Source organism: Sorex fumeus, unplaced genomic scaffold (genome assembly GCF_029834395.1).
Source record: "Sorex fumeus unplaced genomic scaffold, SorFum_2.1 ptg000037l, whole genome shotgun sequence".
NCBI classification, from domain to species: domain Eukaryota; kingdom Metazoa; phylum Chordata; class Mammalia; order Eulipotyphla; family Soricidae; genus Sorex; species Sorex fumeus.
In genome coordinates, this window is record NW_026606094.1 from 13,247,126 (window position 1) to 13,271,945 (window position 24,820).

Consider the following 24,820-nt stretch of genomic DNA (forward strand, 5'->3'; position numbering starts at 1 on the left):
CCCCTGGAGGTGTTTAAGGGACCATATGGGATGCTGGGAATCGAACACGGCTTGGCTGCATGCAAGGCAAACGCCCTACCCGCTGTGCTATTGCTCCAGCCCCATCAGAATTTATTTTAATTTATTTTACTATCCCCAATATGAGTGATGGAGCTCCAGGTATATATTTCAAACCTGGAAAACCATTTCTATATCTTTTACTATGACTGCTATGATAGTGTTTCCAGTGACATTGGAAATTCATCATTCTCAGGGTTGATTCAAGTGGAACCAAAAGAAACAAAAGCAAAGGCTTGAATAGATATACACATACCTATATTCATAACAAGGTAAAAGGTAAAGGTAAAGGCCCTCCCGTTGATCGTCGATTTGCTCGAGCGGGCCCAGTAACGTCTCCATTGGAGACTTTGTTGTTACTGTGTCTGGCATATCGAATACTCTCGGTAGCTTGCCGGGCTCTCCGAGAGGGGCAGAGGAATCGAACTCGGGTCGGCCATGTTGGTCGCTTGTAAGGCGAACGCCCTACCCGCTGTGCTATCGCTCCAGCCCATTCATAACAAGCGTACTCACAATTGCTTAAAAGATTGGTATGATCTGATCTAAGTGTTCATCAATGACTGATCTGACAAAATGTACTATATATAGCAGCACATTTTATCAGATCTATCTATCGATATATTTTATCAAAGCACATTTTATCACTATATATATCCTGTCTTTTATCACTATATATATATATATATATATATATATATATATCACTTTCACTGTACTCCCGTTGTTCATTGATTTGCTCGAGCGGACCCAGTAACATTAACATTGGGAGATTTGTTTTTACTGTGTTTGGCATATCAAATATATCACGGGTAGCTTGCCAGGCTTTGCTGTGTGGGTGAGGTACTCTTGGTAGATTGCCGGGCTCTCTGAAAGGGGTGGAGGAATCGAACTTGGGTTGGCCCGGACTTGGGCCAGCCTATATATATATATATATACATATATATATATATATATATATATATGTGTGTGTGTATAAATTTTCAGTCTCACAGAGGAAGAAAATTCTGACAAAAGAGTATGCAGAACTCTTAATGACCTTCTACAAAGTAAGATAATTCAGTCACTAGACAACCATAATATATTTCAAAGTATAGGATGTATCTAGAATACTTAAATTGATACAGGCAGAAAGTGGGATATAGATAGTCTGTGGCCTGTGTACATGGGGAAGAAAAAAAATGTTTTGACGTCAGTTTTACTGTCTACTTAAAAATGTCTAAAGCCATCAATTTTGTTATATAAAATTTTCTGACAAAAGTAAGGAACATTTGTATTCTGTGTTATAGTCAGATTTAGGGAGTAGCTCCTTGTTGCTTGAGATTAAAGTTATTTTGCTGGTGAATGATACAGAACTGGCTTAGCGGAAACTTTAAAGTGAAGGCCATGAGAATCCTGTAGAGAAAAACACTCCTGCAAATAGCCTGTTTTCTGTGATTCAAATATCTCAGTCACCACTGTTACGTCTCATCAAAGATTGTCAAAACTTCAGAAGTTAATGAGCTTTCATTGTACTATCATACATTTGGCAATATAGCTGAGTAAGGACAAGTTCAATGCCAGATGTTCAACTGTATGAATATTTCTAGTCCCCCAAAACATAAAATTCTCCAGGTATGTCTGGCTCATTTTACTTGTTCTTTTTTTTTTTTTGTCTCTGTTAGATTTGTGTACCTTAACATTGTTGAAATCCAAGGACAAATAGTACCATTTCTCCCCCAGATTGCCATGACCTCTAAGCACATTAGAAGATGTGAATGAATATTTGAAATTATAGGAGAATCCAAGTCCACATGCTGGAAATACCAAGTCTCCATTATTAATCTTTACACTAAAGACCTCTGATATCTTGCCTAATGAGTTCTGATATAAAGAAACTCTTAAATCATTCTTAAATTGGAACACAGTGTAACTCATGCTGCAGTTCCTTTCCCCGAGCAGAGAAATTCAGAATCATGTTATTCATTACAGAAAGTTACTTTAACAAGGTTACTTCTTTTCGGCTTTAATACCTTTTACCTTATTACCCTTAGTTCCCTCCTCATTCAACCACTAATCAAGAAAGTAGTTTTTCTCTTCCATCATCCGCATTATAGTCTCTCTAATTTTTCAATTAAAAAACTTGGCATGCATATAATCCAATTTAATAGAGAATATAAACAATTAACTTGACCTGCTAGATAATTTCAAAATGGGTTGTATACTAATACCAATGAAATTATATTGATTCCTACACTGAGTCATTTGACTTGCACGCTTATACCCATGGCTGATGTGTTTTGCCACATAACTATGCTATTCCAATATATAAGTTGGAGATTTATTAGACAGATACAACTGCTGATAGAATATGATGATCTCAGCAAAGAGCCTAAAGGCAAAATAATACAATATGAAGGTAATATTTTTGTATAAAACTAGATAGATGTATTTAATATTATATAAATTATGTTTGTAAAAATCATTTTCTACACAGAAAAATAAATGTTCCTCTATTAAGCTACTTAAGTTTTTATAAGAATAGAAAAAGGAAAGAAATAAAAGTACATTTTTACAAAGATTAGCAGACTGTGACCTTGCTCTACTTTTACTTTATCTTCCCTGGAGATCTGAAGAGTTCGTGTGCATGCGTGCGTGCGTGCGTGCGTGTGTGTGTGTGTGTGTGTGTGTGTTTGCATTTGTGTTCTAAAGGAGTTCCTACCCTTTCCTGGACAATGGAGAACGAAGTATTGATATCATTTGTTTTTTCCAGGCAAAATGTTTAATAATAGAGCATAATCATATTCACTTTCCAGTTAGCAGCTCTACTCTGAGTTGGTCAGTTAATTATTAATATAGCAGTTAGATATATAATTGAAAACTAAGAAAATTCACAATAGTAGATCTCAACATCTAGGTTCAGTGTCAAGTTTTATATCTTTCTTAATTAGACTTTCTTTGATACTAGAGTTAGTGCCGAAGTTATCACATACTGAAAGATTAATTTCTTTTGTTTGCAATCCATAGATTAAAATGAGTTAATGCCTACATCATATTTTTAAAATATCTAGATATTATTAAATCATTTCTAAATGTATTTGATTAATATTTATAGACAACATTGAAATAAAAAGTAAAAGTAAATGTCAAAGCAGTTGAGGCATGACTCATTAAAACACAAATAATTTCTCCTGTATTTTCTGTATCTATCAAATTCACAGTAAGTGCTTAAGAGGTTGCTTAAACGAGTGATTAGTCTACCTCCAAAGCATAAAGATTCTAAAACCTAATTGCATATAAGTCATGGGGAAAAACATTTCTCTCATATTCACATCTATAAAATACATCTCAAAGTTAGTGGTGATCCTACCTGAAAATGATTTAGAAAACACCTAACATGCCCTATCTTCAATTACATATATTACATATTTTAGATAAAATGAAACTTATTAAAGGAATTAAATTACTGCAAGTTTCTGAAGTATAAAAAATAGTAACAGAAATAAAATGTGCAAAATGAAATGAAAACTGTTTTATAACCTAGACACAAATTTTGTTTGGTTTATGTTTTTGTTTCTGGACCACATCTGGATGTGCTCAGGCATTAGTATTAGATGTACAAGAATGTATTCAAGGGTCACTCCTAGTGATTCTTGGGGGACCATGTTCAGAGCTTGCAACTGAACCAGAGATGTCTGCATGGAAGATAATCACCTTACCTGCTGTACCTCCCTAGTCCTGGATACAAATTTAAAAGGTAAAGGTAAAGGTAAAGGCCCTCCCGTTGATCATCGATTTGCTCGAGCGGGCCCAGTAACGTCTCCATTGGAGACTTTGTTGTTACTGTGTCTGGCATATCGAATACTCTCGGTAGCTTGCCGGGCTCTCCGAGAGGGGCGGAGGAATCGAACTCGGGTCGGCCATGTTGGCCGCTTGTAAGGCAAACGCCCTACCCGCTGTGCTATCACTCCAGCCCGATACAAATTTAATCAATTAATATTTACAAATGGGGACCTTAACTTATCATTTTTATAACCATATTTTATACTATTTTTACAAACTTTTAGCAGCCAAATTTCTCCCTACCAATAAGCAACCCACATTTATTCACATTAATGCTTGAGCTATCAAAGAGATCCAAGTAGAAGTCATGGATAATCTTCTCCATTGCCCTTCTGAAAGATGTGATAGATCCATCAGGACATAGGAGGACAGTCATCTTGGTCTAGTAGCTGGCGTAGAACAGGCGGGTGTTGGAAATGCTTTTCCCGGCCGCATCTGCCAGCACTGCTGCTCTTCTCTCTGAGTTCTTCCTTTATCGCTTCTCTGCACTGCTTTGTGAGCTCGGACATTTGCTTTTAGTTGCCTGAGGCTTGTGCCAAGCCATGTTGGCAAACAAGCTCAAGAGTTTTTGAAGACAAGCATTTTTTTGTGGCTATCTCTCTCTTGGCATTCCTCACACAATCATGGAGGTGCTGCACCAGTCGATCATATACCTCCTCAATGTTGCCAACAACGGCATCTTTCCATGTTGCCGCAACGGTGCTAAAGAGCCCGGTTGGAGGACATTCTGGGAGTTCTCTTCTTTAACTTTGCAGCCCTTTCTCCACGTTCTGAAAAGTAGAATTTTGCACGAAGGAGATGGTGGTCTGATCCTCTTTGGAGTTTTGGGACAACAGCGACATCGGTCAGGCAAGACCGTCGATTGAATATGATGTTGTCAATTTCATTATGGAACCATCCACCGGGAGACTCCCATGTCCAATGTTTAGATTAGGCCTTCTGGAACTGTGAGTTATCATGGATGGCCTTGATCAACATGATGAACACACATAGTCTCTCACCCTGTTCGTTCCATTCTACGCCATGGGGCCTGATGTAGAGTTCTTTGGCTGATCTTCTCGGTCCTATCTTGGCACTAAAATCATGAACAATGAATTTGTAGAAGGTGTGGTCTTCTTTGTATAACTTCTCCAGCTCCATGTAGAATTTCTCAATTTCTCCTTCATTATAATTGGATGTTGGTATGTAGACAATGAAGATAGAAACTGCCGGCAGTGTGCCACACCTATTCAAGTGTAATTTTCTGATTTGGGTTGTTAGGCATTCGAATGAATCAATGCTAATGGCCAAGTTCATGTTGACAACTACACTGACATCACCAATGCCTCTTTTGTCACATGTTCCGAGAACAGTTCTTCTCCAATGTCTAAAACGGTGTATGTGGTTGGTGCCTTCTTGTCTTGGTCAGACCAATGATGTGGTACTTGATCTTTTCTGGTTGTAACATCTGGTCCTTGATGAATGCATCCAATGCCAGCGTACGTGCATTAAAAGTACAGACAGTCATTTTTGTCTTTCTTCGTTTTGGCTGCCTAGTTTGGCCTTGAAATTTTTCAGCCTCTCCTTCCTCGTACTTCTTAATGTATTGGTGACTCTTTCAGGGTCAGGGGAATGAGACCCATTGTATTTGCTGGTTTTGGCATATTTAATATGCCATAGATAGCTGGCCAGGCTCTGCTGTGAGGGCGGGATACTTTCATTAGCTTTCCAGGCTCTCCAAGAGGGATAGAGACTTTAAGACGGCCTCTAATCACCTTTGCAGGTATTCCCATGATTCAAACCATTTTTGTACCCTATCAAAAATGGTGCGGCAGTTCTGGAAGATGGGTATTAAATGTCCTATGATGTGTAGTGCAGTCGCTTTGCAGCCATGCGGTCCGGAAAGGGTCCGGGAGCATGGCGGCAGCTAGGTAGTGGGGGTAGTGGAGGTCTACCAGTGAGGTATGTATTTGGTACTGGTAGGGTGTGTCTTCTGTGTGGAATCCCTAGGTCCCCAATGGTTGGTGGAAGCATACAGGGAAGGATAGGGTGAGACTCCTGGTTTTAATCCCTTGATCACCTGTGGTTGATGGTTGATGGGAGCAGGCAGAGGATATCTGTTCTTGGGTTTACTGAGCCTGGAGTCCAAGGTCTTAGAGTTTCACTTCCCTGGTTCTATGGGATGTCACTCATGCATGAGTCTTGTCCCGAGTGTCCGGAAAGCATCCGGGAGCGTGGTGGCGGCTGGGTAGTGGAGATAGTGGAGGTAGTGGAGGTCTGCCAATGAGGTATTTATCTGGTACCATGGCTATCGATAGCCACGTCCACCTGCCCACATACCAAATTCTGCAGGATAGATATGTCCTTTCCATCATTTTCCCTTTCAAAATTCAACACACCATTTTGTCGGTAAAGAAGTGAACAGTACCTGGCCCAGACAAGGTCAGACCAGAACACCTGAAGAATCTGCCATCAGTACTCATCAATACACTGGTTTGGTTCTTCACATGCTACGTGTATGAACGCAAGGTCCCGTCCCAATGGCAACCAGCAGAACTGTACTACTGTAAAAGAAGGGAGACACCCACAATATTGGCAATTCTCACCCAATCTGCCTATTGTCTGTCATCTACAAGATGTTCACTCGAGTTATCCCAAATAGGATTGGCAGAACACTAGATGAAGGACAACCATGTGAGCAAGCCAGGTACTGCAAAGGACTCAGCATGATTGACCATAACCACATGGCAACCAAGCTCATTGAGGATTCTCAGGAGTTCAAGATACCTCCCTGTCTAACGTTCATTGATTTAAAGAAAGCCTTTGATTCTGTTGAGATGGAAGCAGTTATAGAAGCCCTAACCAAACAGGCTGTTCAAACGCAGTACATCAGGATCCTCCAAGAACTGTATTACGGATTCACTACCAGGATCTCACCATTCTACAAAAAAAAAGGATCATCAATGTCAAGAGAGTGGTTCGGCAGAGTGATACCATTTCACAGAAACACTTCAGTGTCACCCTCAAGAATATCATGCGATGACTGGAATGAGAAGAAATGGAAGTAAAGACAGATGGTCAGCAACTACACCACCTCTGCTTTGCTGATGACTTTGTTCTAATAACACCAAACATTATTCAAGCGGCACAAATGCTGCCCGACTTTGACAGTGTGTGTGGAAAGTTCGGACTACAGCTGAATCTCATAAAGACAATGTTTATGAGAAACAGTCTTGTTCCTGATGTTTCATTCACTCGCAACGGAATGAACATCTTTGAATGCAACAGTTATGTGTACTTAGGTCGAGAAGTCAACATGACAAATGACCTGGCACCTGAGTTGCGCAGGAGAAAGAAACTCCTTCAAGAGTGTTGAAGAAATAACTAAGAGGATGAAGAACCTCTGGCTCTGGGCACGTCTTTTTGATTGTCACTGTTCTTCCTGCATTAATGTATGGCTTAGAGACTTGGGTCCTATGAAAACAGTATGAGAATTCTATTCGTGTATCCAAAAAGAAATCAAAAGATCTATGCTTGGAGTATCATGCTTCATTCAAATGAGAGAAAGAATCTGGAGTTCTGACTTCCGTTGACAGTCAAGATTCAGGGATGCTGTTTTGTTTGCCAAGGTGTCAAAAATCAGATGGGCTGGACATTTAATGAGATTTGAAGACTACTGCTGAAGTAGAGTCGTTACTGACTGGATACCACGGGATGTCAAAAGATCGTGTGGCTGCCCACCTACGAGATGGTCAGACTTCTTTGTCAAGACCCTGAATGATCGGTTTGAGGCTCTTCGTGTTCGTAGAATGAACAGATGCCATTGGGCTCCACTAGCACACAACAGGGATGGATGGAAACGTTACTGGTATCTGCTCGAGCAAATCGGTGAGAAACCGGATGTCAAGTGATCCAGTGAATGTTGAGCAGACATCAGTTGTTCTACTTTCTATGGTTGCTAATATTGGCATGAACAAAAGCCTTTATCTTAGCATCAGGAATGTCAGGTGCTCTCTTCTCCTGACATTAGGGGAAATGAAGACACAAACCATTTGAACCGTTCACTGTGAATACCATAGCCTTGTTATCAGATGACTGACCTTCACTTCAGGTGAGTTTCTTCTGAACTCTAAGTCATGAACTTCCCTTTCTTTGAAAAACATACCTTCAGACATATTTAATTTATAATTGTTCTTTTCTAGTTAGTGAAATAAATATTCGCCCAGCTTATTGGCAGTTTTGAAAACTAGGACTGTATTCTCAGGGCCCTGAGAGCCATCCCATTTGAAACACAATTATCTTGTAAGAAAAGGCCCCTGTTTCGAGATTTCCTTATGAGGGTGGGGATCTAACTTCGGGAGCTTCAGAAAAGAACTATAGATGGCATAATCACACTGACCAATCATCCCACTAATATAAGTAAGTAAAAGTAAAGGCCCTCCCATTGATCATCGATTTGCTCGAGCGGGCCCAGTAACGTCTCCATTGGAGACTTTGTTGTTACTGTGTCTAGCATATCGAATACTCTCAGTAGCTTGCCGGGCTCTCCGAGAGGGGCGGAGGAATCGAACTCAGGTCGACCATGTTGGCTGCGTGCAAGGCAGATGCCCTACCCGCTGTGCTATCGCTCCAGCCCCACTAATATATTCAACATTTTTCTTGAGATAATATAAATAATATAATCGTAGTACTTAAAGTCTCTTCTGTATTATGTTTTAGAGAAGTAGAGTTTAAACTCTCCACTACTAACAATAATCTAAAGCTATCTCGACATGTGTGATTTTTCTTTAATGTTATAACTAGCATCTTTCTTTGTGCCACACTTGGTGGTGCTCAGAGTTCATTCCTGCGTCTATGCTCAGGGATCATTCCTGGCTATGTTCAGAGGCTATCCTTGGCTCTCTAACTAGGAATGAGCCTTAATAGGTCTCAGGAGACCATTTGTGGTGCAGGGACAAGCACTTTAACTTCTGTTATCTCTCTCCAGCTCACTAAAGAGATTATTTTAATGGTGCTGTTGTTCAAGATACGTATGAATAGGTAAAACTATCTCTTTTTTCAACAAACTGAATTATCACATAAGTCATTAGATAATTGATAAATAATGTTTAAATAAATCAAAAGTGCATGAAATTCTTCTGTGATGCTATTTCTAAGTTGGATATTCTTTTTATCTTTAAAAGTCCTCAAAATCTCATATATGCAAGACATAACTATATATAAATGTAAATACAAAAATTTAGTAAGAAGATTTGTTTTGAAAACTGCCATCTTCCACAGTTTGTTCTTAATGTCAAAGTCATTTTTAGAATACCAGGATTTTCTATAAAGAGCATAGTCTTTTCATTGTTCTTTTGTTATGCTTATAGTTTTACCAAGAAAATGATTCTTATGCATCTTCATACATCATAATAGTCCCAATGATTTCACTTTAACTTCTTTTTAATATATTTATAGAAGAGTATGCATATAATGCTTACAAATTACCTGGTTGCATACAAAATGCAATAAAAGAAGCTACAATGCTTTTCCACTAAACAAAAATGGAAGGATTTCCAAAATTTGCCAATTATCCATTGATTTAAATATAACAAAGATTACTCATTGAAAATTACAGATTTTTTCAGGCCTGATATTGTAGCATTTTTCATTAGCAAAATGTTTGTCTAAAATCTTTAGAACACAACTGTTTTAAAAGGGACCAAAATAGTCCATGTTAATTAAATAGCATGTAACTTACTGCAATTTTAAAAAGTTGACTCACTTTAGAATTCTTATTATTTACTTACTGTTATTTTTGACAGTTATAATATTATTTAGTGTAATTATTTGTTAGATGCTTGCTTGAGATAAAGCATATAACTGAAATATATTTTACAGGTAAGCTTTAATGAATGAAAGAAGCTGTAGTTATGAATATATTTAAATATTTTAGAAAAATGTAACAACTATTTGAATGACAAATTATTTCATTACTATTTCAAAATATTATGTATACACTTCTGCATTAATATATCTCAAAAATCTAAAAGTAATAAGCAATTGTGTAAAACAATTATTTTGGGGACCACACATGTCAGTTTTAAGGGATTATTGCTGGGCAGTGCTTGGGAAACCATATTCAGTGCCTGGAATCTAACCAGAATAGGCTGTGTGTAAAGTTAGCTCCTTAAGCCTTGCATTCTCTTTCTGATGTTCAAAAAGCAATTTCTTAATAGAAAAGAACAGTCTAATTTTGCTTCTATATGCAAAACTATATTATAACAAATTTTTTTAGATATTTTTTTCTTAGTATCTAACAAAGGCAAAAATTAGGACTGGAAAGATAACACAAATATTTTCCTCACAGACTATTGGTACAGAGAGTACAAGACTAATTAGAACTTTTTTTAAAAATTTATTTATTTATTGAATCACTGTGGGAAAGGTTACAAAGCTTTCAGGTTTAGGACTCAGTCATGCAAATATCAAACACATTTCCCTTTACCAATACTTATTTTTTACCATGAAGAACCCCAATAAGACCCCACCCCCCACCCCTCCCAGTCCCTGTGAGGCAGATGAATTCTAGTTAACACTCTATCTGCTTTGATTAGATTCATTGTTTCATTAAAAGATTCACCACTATTATTTAGAGTTTACCCCCCACCCCCCAAATCAGACATGCTGAAAAAGCATTGTGAAGTGATTTGCTTTCTACAGCTGGGTTCAAGAATTAAATGTTGGTTTTGGATTTCTGCTATTTTACTTATTGACCCTGGAAGTATTTCTACTGGAAGTCAGATAGTTAAGAAAATGGTTTCTGTGATCTGGAGTCGTGGCCGTGCTGCAGAGCCGCTCGTGGGGGGCAACTGGTGGCCTCGGTAGGGCGTGAAGGGCGGACCAAAATGCTCCCCTTCCCATGAGGTTTTAGTCACCCCCACACCCCCGGCTCATACCTGCTGTCCACAAGGCTCCTGTGTGGCCGCCATCTTTCTTTCCAGAGGGAGGAGGGCGGAAGGGAGCAACACCCGTTCCCCTCCGGGCAGACATGATGGCCTGGATTAACTCATAGTCCGTTCCCTTTTCTGCTCCAAGCTGCCAGGTTCTGCATTAAGTCCTTGTGCTTCTGGGGCCATGGCTGTGCTGGAGAGCCGCGTGCGGGGGGCAAATGGTGACCTCAGTAGGGCATGAACGACAGACTGGAACGCCCCCTTCCCATGAGGTTTTAGTCACCCCCACACCCCCGGCTCATACCTGCTGTCCACAAGGCTCCCGTGTGGCCGCCATCTTTCTTTCCAGAGGGAGGAGGGCAGAAGGGAGCAACACTCTTCCCCCTCGGGCAGACATGATGGCCTGGATTAAAGCATAGTCCGTTCCCTTTTCTGCTCCAAGCTGCCAGGTTCTGCATTAAGTCCTTGTGCTTCTGGGGCCGTGGCTGTGCTGGAGAGCCGCGCGCCGGGGGCAAATGGTGACCTCGGTAGGGCATGAAGGACAGACTGGAACGCCCCCCTTCCCATGAGGTTTTAGTCACCCCCACACCCCCGGCTCATACCTGCTGTCCACAAGGCTCCCATGCGGCTGCCATCCTTCTTTCCAGAGAAGAGAGAGCAAATGGGGCAAAACCCTTTCCCCTCTGGGCAGACATGATGGCCTGGATTAATGCATAGTCCGTTCACTTTTCTGCTCCAAGCTGCTGGTTTCTGCATTAAGTCCTTGTGCTTCTGGGGCCGTGGCTGTGCTGGAGAGCCGCGCGCCGGGGGCAAATGGTGACCTCGGTAGGGCATGAAGGACAGACTGGAACGCCCCCCTTCCCATGAGGTTTTAGTCACCCCCACACCCCCGGCTCATACCTGCTGTCCACAAGGCTCCCATGCGGCTGCCATCCTTCTTTCCAGAGAAGAGAGAGCAAATGGGGCAAAACCCTTTCCCCTCTGGGCAGACATGATGGCCTGGATTAATGCATAGTCCGTTCACTTTTCTGCTCCAAGCTGCTGGTTTCTGCATTAAGTCCTTGTGCTTCTGGGGCTGTGGCCGTGCTGGAGAGCCGCTCGTGGGGGGCAACTGGTGACCACGGTAAGGCGTGAAGGACGGACCGGAACGCCCCCCTTCCCATGAGATTTTAGTCGCCCCCACACCCACGGCTCATACCTGCTGTCCACAATGCTCCACTTGTGGTCGCCGTCTTTCTTTCCAGAGAAGAGAGGGCGAATGGGGCAACAGCCTTTCCCCTCCAGGCAGACATGATGGCCTGGATTAACGCATAGTCCATTCACTTTTCTGCTCCAAGCTGCCGGGTTCTGCATTAAGTCCTTGTGCTTCTGGGGCCGTGGCTGTGCTGGAGAGCCACTCGTGGGGGGCAACTGGTGACCTCGGTAGGGCGTGAAGGATGGACTGGAAGCCCCCCTTCCCATGAGGTTTTACTCGCCCCCACACCCCCGGCTCATACCTGCTGTCCACAAGGCTCCACTTGTGGTCGCCGTCTTTCTTTCAAGTGAAGAGAGGGCGAATGGGGCAACAGCCTTTCCCCTCCAGGCAGACATGATGGCCTGGATTAACACATAGTCCGTTCACTTTTCTGCTCCAAGCTGCTGGGTTCTGCATTAAGTCATTGTGCTTCTGAGGCCGTGGCTGTGCTGGAGAGCCGCTCGTGGGGGGCAACTGGTGACCTCGGTAGGGTGTGAAGGACGGACCGGAACGCCCCCCTTCCCATGAGATTTTACTCGTCCCCACACCCCCGGCTCATACCTGCTGTCCACAAGGCTCCCATGCGGCCGCCATCCTTCTTTCCAGAGAAGAGAGGGCGAATGGGGCAACACCCTTTCCCCTCCCGGCAGACATGATGGCTTGGATTAACGCATAGTCCGTTCACTTTTCTGCTCCAAACTGCTGGGTTCTGCATTAAGTCCTTGTGTTTCTGGCACTGTGGCCATGCTCCAAACTTAACTCTGATTTTCAGGGAGAAACGTTGGGTGGTTTACTTCCCATTGATCACTTTGTATATTGAGAGAGGTTTTGAGGAAAAGTCCTAGTTCCCGCATACTCGAGCTGTGCTTGTAGAGTCTTCTGGTCACCGGGGTTCCATCTGGGGGAGGCGGGATGCGGTACCTACCCCATCTGGGACTTCCCGATGATCTCGGCTCTTTTTGGAACCTGTTTTTTTCTTTTTCTCCGGGACCTGTGGGTCCCGCCCTCCATGTGGCCCTTCTCTTCTGGCTGTATGTTCTAATTAGAACTTTTAAATGCATAAAAAATAAAAATATATTATAAGGGAGTTGAAAAATCATGGTACATTCTCTTCCTCTACTTTTAAATTGTTATAGTAAAATAAAAAATCTGAAGAGAACTCGCACCCTACAAATATATTTAGAATGCAATTTTGAAGGTAAATAATACCTGAACTGAAACTGGTTGTATGAATTCATATAAACAAGAACTATAGAAAACAAATTTTCAATTGCAGAACTGTATAGGCTAGAATTAAATTAAAAACAATGAGTTATAAGGACAGTGATAGTGATAAAATTAATTCTATAAAAACAAGGTAAAGGTAACAAGAGAAAATGAGTCACAGAACTTAGGTTTAATTAGAAAAACAAGGAAATAGTTGCTATTTAAGTTAAAATTAATCTTTGAAGTGATCAATGTTGAAGGCAGAGAGAAAGTTAAAGTAATAAAGTAATTATAGAGATGATTATAAGTATAAAAGTCAAGTAAATATTATTATCATAGGCAATTATTGCTCATTAAAAGAAAAAACTAATATAAAAATTTGTAAAATTCAAAATCATAATATTAGATTAGTTTGTAAAATTTAAAGAATATTTAATTCTGCATAGTGAAAGGATTTCAATTATGTCTCCTAAAATATGAACATTAGGCAATATGAAAGTATTTCTTGATAACATCTTTTTTAAATCAAATATAAGAAGAAAGTCATTCATATACTTGGAGAGAAAAATAAAATCATCTAGAATATAGGAGATGAGGGCTGAAGCTATAGCACAGTGGATAGGGCTTTTGCCTTGCATGCCCCCGACCCAGGTTTGATTCCTTCACCCCTCTCGGAGAGCCTGGCAAGCTATCGAGAGTATCCCACGGCATGGCACGGCAAAGCCTGGTAAGCTACCCATCAAGTATTTGATATGCCAAAAACAGTAACAAGTCTCACAATGGTGACATTGCTGGTGTCCACTCGAGCAAATCAATGAACAACAGGACAGTATTACGGTGCTATAGGAGGTGATAAAGTTGACTTCAAACTTTTCAGTAAAATTTGATACCATTTTGCAATAGAACAAAATCAACATTTGGAAGGAAAGTAAGCATGTTAGAAAATTTCACAACCAGTCAAGTTGCTCAAGTATGAAGACAAACACTGTAGTGCAGTTCTTTCTAGAAAAAAGACTGTGAGCAGTGATTATAAATAATTAAAATGTTATTGATAAAATTGTTATCTTTTTATTTGGCAGAATTTTTAGGTATCAATAACTCTTGTAAAATCAATGTTGGCTTGCTATCTTTTTTTTTTCCCCTAAAGAAATGCAAAAACTTTTAATTTTAAAAAAAGCTCAAATTATCTACATTTGTTTAAAATCCTTCACCGATCAGGAATATGGTGCTGCCAGCAAGTCAATCTGTACCTGTTAAGCAAGTGCATCAGTAGCCTGATGGCACCTTCAGACTTTCAGCTAACCCAAAATTGCTGCTGTGCCTTTGACCAGACCCCAACAACTTGGGACCAAGTTTACCAAGAAAGTAAATGGCCAAAAGTTAGGTATGTGGGAGACACACCTATAAAACACCTCTGGCTCAGCTATATAATTGGAGGCAAGGCCTCTCTGGTTCCTGATCAAACAACTGAAGGCCGGGAGCCCAGAGACTCAGAAACAAATATTGGAACCCAGTGGCTTTTGGCAGAGATGTGTCCAGTACCAACAATGGGTTACTGGCTCCAGACCACCCCGTAGGAGAAAAGGCTTTGTCCCTTTGCCTGCTCCCCCTTGGTGGCTTAGTGACCATCATCTTCCAGAGGCATATGGATAGTCAGGTTTGGGCCCACAGTGACGAGATATGTGAGGCCTCATGGGATGGGGATGGAGCCAGCCCTTTCCTCCCCACCCCAACGAGATTCCGAGTCCCCGCCCATGAACCTCTCTGACTCCTGATCAAGCTGCTTAACAGCCATGATCCAAGAGACTCAGAAACAAATCTCAGAACCCAGTGTTCTTTGGCAGAAATGTGTCTGGTCCTTGCAGTAGATTACTGGAGCTGGGCCACCCCAGGTGGGAATAGGTTTCGAGCCTTGGCCTGTTCCCCTTGGCGGCTTGGTGGCCACCATCCTCCAGAGGCCATTGGACAGTCAAGTTTGAGTTTTAGTGACAGAGACATGCAGGCCTCACAGGATGGGGTTGGAGCCAGCCCTTTCCTCCCCACCCCAATGAGACCCCAAGTCACCACCCACGAACGGCCTCTCTAGCTCCTAATAAAGCTACTTAACTGCCATGATCCCAGAGACTCAAGAACAAATCTCGGAACCCGGCAGGTTTGGGCAGAAATCCCTCCAGATTTAATTGTGGCTGCGCAACATCATATGTTATTTATAATCAGCAAAAGAAAACAAATTGTCTACTGTTGCCTTTTCAGAAGATCTGAGCATTGGGGTAAAATCCCAAATAATAACGGTGGTTCTGGTGTCAAAATATTGACTGTAATCAAAGTAGAGAGAGAGAGAGAGAGAGAGAGTAATACGAAACTCATCTGCCCCACATGTAGGGGGAGGGTGTTGGATGGGGGTATATACTGGGGGTTTTGGTGGTGGAAAATGGGCACTGGTGAAGGGACGGGTGTTTCATTGTATGACTGAGACTTAAATATGAAAGCTTTGTAACTACTCTCACAGTAATTCAATAAATAAAATTATAAAAAAGGGGGGAAAGCAAGGTGTAGTGCATGCTCAAGTCAATCAGCCTAGTCAATGGCTAAATAAATAGCAATACTCCTACATAAAAAAAAATCCCTCACCCAGCAGTGTTGAAATAGTTCCCATACAATGGAAGGTGGTTTATTGTGTGAAGATTCAGAGCTAGAGTGTCACCTGACACAGATTCACATGGTAGTCTGCCCAGTATAAAATGTACCTCCAGCCTGTTAAAGAATCTCCATGGAAAACTTCATGGTCTAGCTGCAAAATCAAAGCATGAGAAGGCTAAGGTCTGTGTGTTCATGGTAATGTAGGTCGACTGATACAGAGTGATAGAGTTGGGGAGGTTTTGAGTGTACCCATGGTGTTGAAGGTTTACCAGCATGGAGTCAGAACATAAGTGAAAATACAGGTTGTTTACATGGAGGCAGTTGTTCAACTTAATATGCAGTAGCATGCTCTGTTCTTAGGAATGAAAGTTTTGATTGTGATCTAATTAAGATAGTCAGAATTCATGCAGACATGTGGAGCTTCCATGGGGGCGAAGGCAGCTGCTACGAAAATGTTCAAGAAGAAGGGCATGAAATAGAATGTATAACTGAGTGGGACATCCACATGGATTGACCCCAGACATGGATTTTATAGCCTGAACAGAGAATTTTGTGTCATAGTATGGGAATAGGGAGAGAGAAGCCTGGCTTCAGAAATCAGAACCTGACAGAGTATGGGTGGCTGGATATCTAAACTGAAGCTATCTGAGAAGTATATTTATAAGGATGGGTGACCTGCTTAGGATGGGATTTTACAGAGTACACAGGCAAGTGTACCAGCATGAAACAAATAAAAATCATCCCAGCCTAAGTTATCCAAAATCAAGTGGAATCATAAAAATTTCCACTCTACTGGATGCCCTGGTAAAGATGCAAATAAGGTGACCAGGTTTTCCAAATGTGAATTAGTTGATCATTAATGTTTGAATGAAGGAGACTACCTATGTGGAAGAATCATGTATGGGGAGTCAGAAGATGGGGCAATCATATAGAGACAGATTGTAACTGAGATGCACACTGAATTTCCAAAATTCACTATATAGAGAAAAATAATTCTGTCTAATAAAGAGTGTCAGTAAGAAGGTGCAAGATTTAGCAAACATGGAGTGATTGCACAGCAGTAGGGTGTTTGCCTTGCGTGCAGCTGGCCAGCAGAACCAGGTTCCATTTCTCTGCCCCCTCGGAAAGCCTGGCAAGCTACCGAGAGTATCTCGCCTGCATGGAAAAGCCTGGCAAGATACCCATGACACATTCAACATGCCAAACACAGTAACAACAAGTCTCACAATGGAGACGTTACTGGGCCCTCTCGAGCAAATCGATGAACAAGGGGAGGACAGTGACAGTGACAGTGAAATAGTCAGAGAATATGAGATGATAACAGCTGGGAATGGAGAAACGAATATCCACCGTCAGGAAGTGTCTGCCACTGAAATGTCATGTGTTAAATACATTGTCCCTTTTCTTATTTCATGTGCTATTCAGAAATTCTTATTCAATAAATATAACAAAATTATCAGTGTTTTTCAGAATAAATATTTGCTTCTGACAGCTCTGGTTTTTGAAAGCAAACATTTGCTTCTTACTTCTGTCTACAGAATTTAACTGTGTTGAGCCTGTCTGTTTTCCCAGTCTTGAGTTCATATATATGACATACTTACCACTCAAGGATGCAGGGTAAATAGATTTGCTATTGGATTCTTCAATTTTTTTTGAAGTGGGGTCTCCCTTGATGTACACAGAAGTCTATGTTCCTCTTCTTAAGGTTCAATGCAAGAATTCAAGCACGGTTTGGTTGGGGGCCTTCAATGTTGCGCGCTATAGAGCTCAGGACAGGGGAACCATGTGGTACTGGGAAGCTAACATGGGTGGTTGAATGCAAGGCATGCCCCCTTTAATCTTATATTATCACTCCTGCCAGGGTTTGCTCTTTTTGTGGGAAATAGTACTATGTCAAGATGACATCTAACCTCAGAATTGTTACTACTACATATCCCATACTACATAAGAAACGAATAGCTAGTTGGACATAGAAGCAAACTTCATTCAATGGGGTAGGAGGAAGAAAAGAGGGAATATTTGCTAACTGACTAATCCAAACACATGTAATCTCACTAAAACTAGAAACCTAATATTTTGTTTATTTGGTTAATTAAGATTATACCAAATTTTCTAATACTATTTGTACAAAACTAAAAGTACAAACTTAACTGAATGAAAAGAAAAATTAAATAATACTTTATATCTATAAAGATAGAAAGTGAGATCAGATTTTAATCAATATTTATTTATTAAATTGTGACCTAAATACTTTAATCGGAATCTGTCAAATATTTTCACATCAGTGAAAGTGCAAGTGTAATTATCCTAGATTTTGGATGTTAGTGCACATGTTAAAAGGGTAGAATTTTCATGTCCCTTCAGTTGTGTGTTAAAATTTTAATTCATATAAAATGTGCCACTGAGAAAATTTGACAGATTAAGGTTTCTATGTTCCCTTAGCTTTTGTCTATTTGACATCCATCAATCACAGCAATATACTAACAATAAATGGTGTTAGACCTCCACTGAAATACTAATTTCACCAGTGCATAAAAATCATATTGTATACCTCCCAACCAGCAAATTCCACACTTACATTTCACTCACTGTCCAATAAGGGAGTTCCCTACCTAACAGTTTTTAGCTAGGAAAGTAATAAAGGCTTTGGCATAGATTTTTCTCACTTCATTTTGTCTCCTGATCAACACTGCTACTTGCTCATGAAGCACTGCATAGTGTAGCTTGTCCCTTCTCCAGGGAAATCTAAGTAATAAAAAAAAATTAATTGCATTAGTCACTCCCAGTCAGCACTCACTTAGCTCCATAAATTAAAATCCCCAGGCACATTTTAAAACACTAAGGGCTATAAAGATTTGCATAATCCTTACTAGCTCTCTCTTACATCAGTGGCCCCCATGGTTTGCCCTATCTCATACTTCAGTGAATAGTAAACTCAGCTTGGCCAGCTAACAGGTGTATTCCTAGCACTCTTCAGCTAGAGGACACCTAATAGGCAAAGGATAAAGAATCAAGGTGTGAATGGATAAGTGATTCATTGAGGTCACTTTATTTGTACCAAGGAGTAACAGCCTTCCTGACATCCACACCTATATATTTTAAATCATAACGAAAACCTACCTGATCTCTTACACATCACGTCCCCTTTCTCATTCAAGATTGATCTCATGGTTTTAACTCAATTTGTAAGAAATTTACTTTCCCTATAGTAGTTTCCAGCAGTGGTCTTGGCCTACACAGCTTACCTCAGTCCCTTTACTTCAGAGTCATCATATGCTGCAGTTAGTTCTTAAGAATAACTCCACTCCCTCCTAAATGTCTTTTGAGTATCACCTCTCACAATATCGGTTTTCTTTTTTCGATCTCAAATACCAGAAAGTTTTCCAAACAACTTAAATCTGCCTTTATACATATGTTATGTTTTTACCAGCCTTTAGCTCACCATCACCATCACCATCACCATCACCCCGTTGTTCATCGATTCGCTCGAGCAGGCCCAGTAACGTCTCCATTCGTCCCTGTCACATGTTAGTATACCCGATGACATATTGGGGGCTCCTTCAGGGTCAGGGGAATGAGGACCATTCATTGTTACTGTTTTTGACATATCGACTACACCACGTTTAGCTTGTCAGGCTCTGTCGTGCAGGCGAGATACTCTCAGTAGCTTGCCAGGTTCTCCGAGAGGAATAAAAGCTTTTGGGGCAGCCTCTAATCACCTTTACAGGTGTTCCCAGTCAGGCATATAGGTGGATATGATACTCTCAGTAGCCTGCCAGGTTCTCTGAGAGTGAGAACTAGAGAATAAGAGGTCACGTGGCTGCAAATGCAACCATGCACTTCCAGGAACTTGGTTTTAGAATCTCTGGATCCTGGCCGTTGATGGGGTTACATGGCAGTTGGTGGGTGTGACTGTCTAGCTACTGGAAGGTGGGGGAGCTGGGTGGAGGAGACCCAGTCCCATACCGAGCAGGCTTGGAGATCTCAGCCCCGGGTCCCACATATCTGGGTTCCTCTGCCAGTTCCTCATCCAAGCATGTGGAGAGTGGTCTCAGCATGGCTTTGGCTGGGTCCCTTTAGTTATATGCTTTAAATCATGCCCTATAGACATTTTCAAAGCTGTATTCCCATTCACCTTTTCTAATTCATAAAGTTAACCACAGGATTTTTTAAATTTAAACATTTATCAATTTGTGATATTTGTGTGGTGGAAGGGAAAGATTTAAGTATGGTAACATGTTTTCACTTTCAGGTTATGGAAGTCCACCTTGAGTGGACCATTGTTTGCCTTCAGGTCTCATCTAATTCACAATCAACTAGTGACCTTGCTTTATCAATTATTGAAATGCAAAGATACAATAAAATTTTATAGGCTTCCTGTTCTCTTACCCATTTCCCTTTCCTTGTCAAAAAATAAATGCACTTTCCCCCCCAATAATGAATTATCCATATTACCTCTTAGATAAGACTAAAGTCTTTTGTTTATTAAAGTTAGTTTCTACTCTCTAGACAATTCATATTAGATCTATCTCATGGAATATCAACTTTGTTTTTTTCTATCATATCACAAAGATTGGCAAAAATCTACATTATGTGGTTTTATTTCTCATTGAGGCAATGTTATGACTACATACACCATCTATTTACTAGTACTTAATGTCTTTCATTTTATACAGTAAAATTTAGTTGAAATATAGCTTAACATCACTGCATCAAATTTATTTGTTCCCAATTTTTAGTGCACCTTATTACACTTTTTTATTTGATTGACTACATTCTAGATCTCTATTATAAAAATCTATATTTTCTCATATGCAGGCAATGCTTTATTTTCCATATTAATGCAACAACATTTGAAAAACTTCAGGTTCCCTCAGACACTTTACTTCAATCCCAAAGTTCCACAGTTTTTCTACTGTTTAATCATATTTTCTCTCTTAACCTTGCTAATTCCTCAAAGTTTTTCAGAATTATTCTATTCTTTCTCATTAAAAATGGGAGAATCTGGAATCACAATATGGAGGGTAGGGTGCTTGCCTTGCATGTGTATGACACAGGTTGTATCCCTGGCAAGACATATGTCCCCAAGCCCTTCAGGGGTTACATCTTAGTTCAAATCCAGGAAAAAAAGTCCTGCACACCCCAAGGTGTGGCCCCCAAAACCAAACCAAACAAAAAAAAAGGAATTTTTCTTTTAATCACCCACAGAACACAACCAAATTAAAAGTACAATCTTGCCAATAACAGTTATAACATTTTGAATTCGAATAGATTTTTGTATTCAAAAGAATTATATCTATACTCACTTGGAGATAATTATATTTAATGTCATGAAATTCAAATGCTATCTAAATATTATTGATTTCCAACTTGAGAATTTCTGTTCCCTTGCTCTGAACTTTAAGTTTGTTCAGTTATTAGTTATTTGATACTTACATTTGATTGTATGAGCCTCACATGCAACACATTCAAACATACATTTTGATATGCTTACATAAACCTGCTTCATGCACCATGTTACTGATCTTAGAAAAAATAAGTCCATTCTTTGCACATTTCAGAACACTTACATCACTTCGTTCTTTTTCAGAGGTCAAATACATACAATCAATTATGATGATAGATTTTACTACTTCCAAACTTATCTAAAATTTGACACCAGCTATGAGCTTAGGCTAGTCTAATATCTTCTCCAATCTGCAATTTTACTCCAATATTGTACATTGTATTTTTGATAAATCTTTCTGCTTCTTCCACTCAGCTTAGCACTAGAAATATGAAAAAGTAACCTCCAAGATGTGTTCTCTATCTCTCTTCTATTATCATGTTTTCAACTACCCCCATTTCAATTTATTTTTTCCTAAGTTACATATATGCCTTTTTCAATGGTTTCCATGTCTTCAATGGAATGATTTTTGAGCCCATTCCCCACATTACTGGCATCTTATACTCATAAAGTAATATTAATTTTATTGATTAAAACTATTCCAAGTATTTCTACACGTTTAAATCTAAAATCATTACTATGATTTCCCAGTCTACTAATGCTCCCCCAAATAAAAAAACCTTCAGCATGGGCTAAAATAAAGGATTAGACGCACATCTGTCTAAATATTTGTCAAAACAACTGAAAGCTGCCCTGCATATATCAAAGAAGTGACTATTTTCAGGCATCGGAGAGAAATCAACTCAGATATGACTTGAAATGTTAATTATCAGTGAAAGAAGACAATTTGAGAAGAGAACTACTATGTTCAACCTTGCAGAAAGGGGGTCTAAAACTTAAGTAGAAATCAACAGTCTCACTAGGCAGAGGTGAAAGAAATTGGATTTTGGGTCTGCTAGAGGTGCTAGAATTTTGAAAAGCAACATCTTGGAAAAAGAGAAAGTCACAGAAAGTGAACTCTCAAATTCTACTTGCAATTTTTCCGTGATGTTTTTGGCTGACTCCTAAGGTCACTTATATAGGATGAGATATTAAATAGGGTTCCTGGACCCAATTCCGATATGTGTGTTGTCTTTCCCACACATGCAATTCTCAGACACCAGCAGGGTGTCAGAGAATTCAGCTAAATTCTGACACTATCTTCCCAGAGATAGTGTCAGATTTCTCGGGTTAAGGACTCAGTCTCCCACTACTGCCCTCCATAGCAGGTGTCAGCTGCAAGCCCAGACTGCTACCTGCACTTCTGACTGACTGGCTATAAATCATTAGGTCCCTAAACCCCATTTTCAGGTTTGATTAATTGCTAGTGTCACTCACAGAATTCAGGAAGCCCATTTATTCACTAGATTACTGATTTATTATGAAGACTTGTAGTATTCAGCCAAGTATGTAGCTCAGGGGTATAGCACTTTTCTGGAAAATTTGGATGTTTTTAATTCAATCACCAGCACCATGGAAACAAGACATAAAACAAGCAAAAAGCAAAACAAACCTACACAAGACAAGAATGGTTAAAAAGAAACAATGCATAGGTCAGAGAAAGTTAAAATTGTATGCAGATTTCAAAGGCTTCCACCCCCTCTCTGGGCAAATCATTTTCTCAAAATAGTCTTTTGTTCACCAATATAGAAGCTCTCCAAAGTCCCCCCTTACAGATTTTCATGGAGGCTTAATGACTTAGATATGTCATTAAGTCATTGCCTTTTGGCCATTTAACTAAATCTCCAGTCTTGCACCTCTCCTCAGAGACATCTGCTGTAGAGGTATTAAAAGTTCCAGCTTCCTAATCACAATCTCCTGACAACCAGCCTCCATCCTTATGTGCCTCCCCAAAGTGACATAATTCACATAACAAAAGACACCTTTATTACTCTCCCTGCTTAGGATATTAAAAAGTTTTGCTGTGAACCAAGAATGAATAAAGACCTAATATATATTTCTCATATATCACAATATTGTAAGCATGAAGAAAATAAACACCACTGTGATGTGTCCACAGGAGAATAAACAGATGAGTATTTAACATTTTTATTAACAGCCACAATATAATTAGGCCACGTGGCACTTAAGGTTTCAGGCAGGTATTAATCCCATAAAAAGACATAGGAGTAAAAAAAAAACTTTCATCAACAATCAACACATGCTTAGGTTTAAGATTTATCTCTTTAAATACTTTGATCCCAGATAATGTATGCCATTGCTCCTGGGGTGTCCTGAGTTACTTCCAATAGGGCTAGGATAAACTCTTAAGAAATAGTACCAAAGCTCAACAAAAGTATTGTAGTTTATTGTTTATCTCTGAGTTACCTATCTTAAGAAATAATATTTTCCCACTACATTTTATTCTACTCCAATAGGAAAAACATTTCCCCCAATTTCGTTGGGGATATAATTTACACACAATTTGTGAAGCTCAATTAAAAACAAACACTCAAACAGCAAAGAATAAAAATATTATGTGCCAAAGTGGAAGGGAGTGGGAAGAGGTAAAGAGAAAATGAGAGGGAAGAAAAGGATTGAATGGGAAGGAGAAAGGAGGAGAGGATAGCAGAGAAGGAAGGAGGAGGCAGTGACAGGAAGTAGCAGAAATAAGGAGAGAAAGGAATGAAGAATGGAATGGGAAGTGAGAAGGCTAAACATCATCTTTCAGAGTAGGTATTGGAAAAAAGATTCTACGGAAGTGCCTTTGGTGTTTTGCGCTATGTTCCTTTCTCCTCAGAAGTTTCCCTTTGAACCTAACTATTGCATTGATTTTGATACCAATGCAAAGGGATGAGTTACTGCATATTCCATGCACCAGCCCCAGTCTAACAATTTCAGAAACAGTAGCAGAAGGGGCTAAAAGAATGCTTTGGGACTGAGGAATCTACCATTCAATGGATTAGGGGCAACAAAGGACAAGAGACATGTATGATACCAGGAAAAGTTTTCTGGAGAAAGATAGCTTCATGGACTTGAGTTTCCAAGTGAACACAGTCCCTTTTACAAATGAAAAAATTTCCACAGGTACTTAATTTTCCCCAAACTTTGAAAATTGATCCCCAATCAGATTCAAACACCTATTTTATATGTCAGAAATTGTAGTTGTGGGGTCAGGATATGTGGACATTCCAGCAACCAGTGTTATCACTCATAGGTTTAAGTTAATATCATGGTTTTGGCAATGTGCATGTGCAGTAGCCTAGATTTAAGAGAGAGGCTATAAAACTCCTTCCCTACTGTGACTCAAACCTAGACAAAGCAGGGTGAGAGTTGGAGAGCACCTTGCGTCTCCTAAATGATCCTCAGGCTGCTCCTCAGTACGAAAAAAAAGAAGCCTCCTTCTTCCTTAGAAGGTCTCCAATGTTTCAGAATATATTCAGACTAGAGTAGAGGCCATACGCTCACAGGCACAAGATTAGTGACACTGATAAGCACTGAGAGCCCAAATAGAACTTCAAAAATCCACCAGGGAACCACAAGGAGATCATAGGGAAGGAGAAGGCAAAGAAGAAGTGAAGGAAAATT

At 40.0% G+C, this 24,820-nt stretch overlaps 1 pseudogene; it reads right to left on the reverse strand.

The window, feature by feature from the left end:
• Positions 1–4,096: 4,096 nt before the first annotated feature.
• Positions 4,097–5,383, reverse strand: LOC130027646 (uncharacterized; annotated as a pseudogene).
• Positions 5,384–24,820: the final 19,437 nt, after the last annotated feature.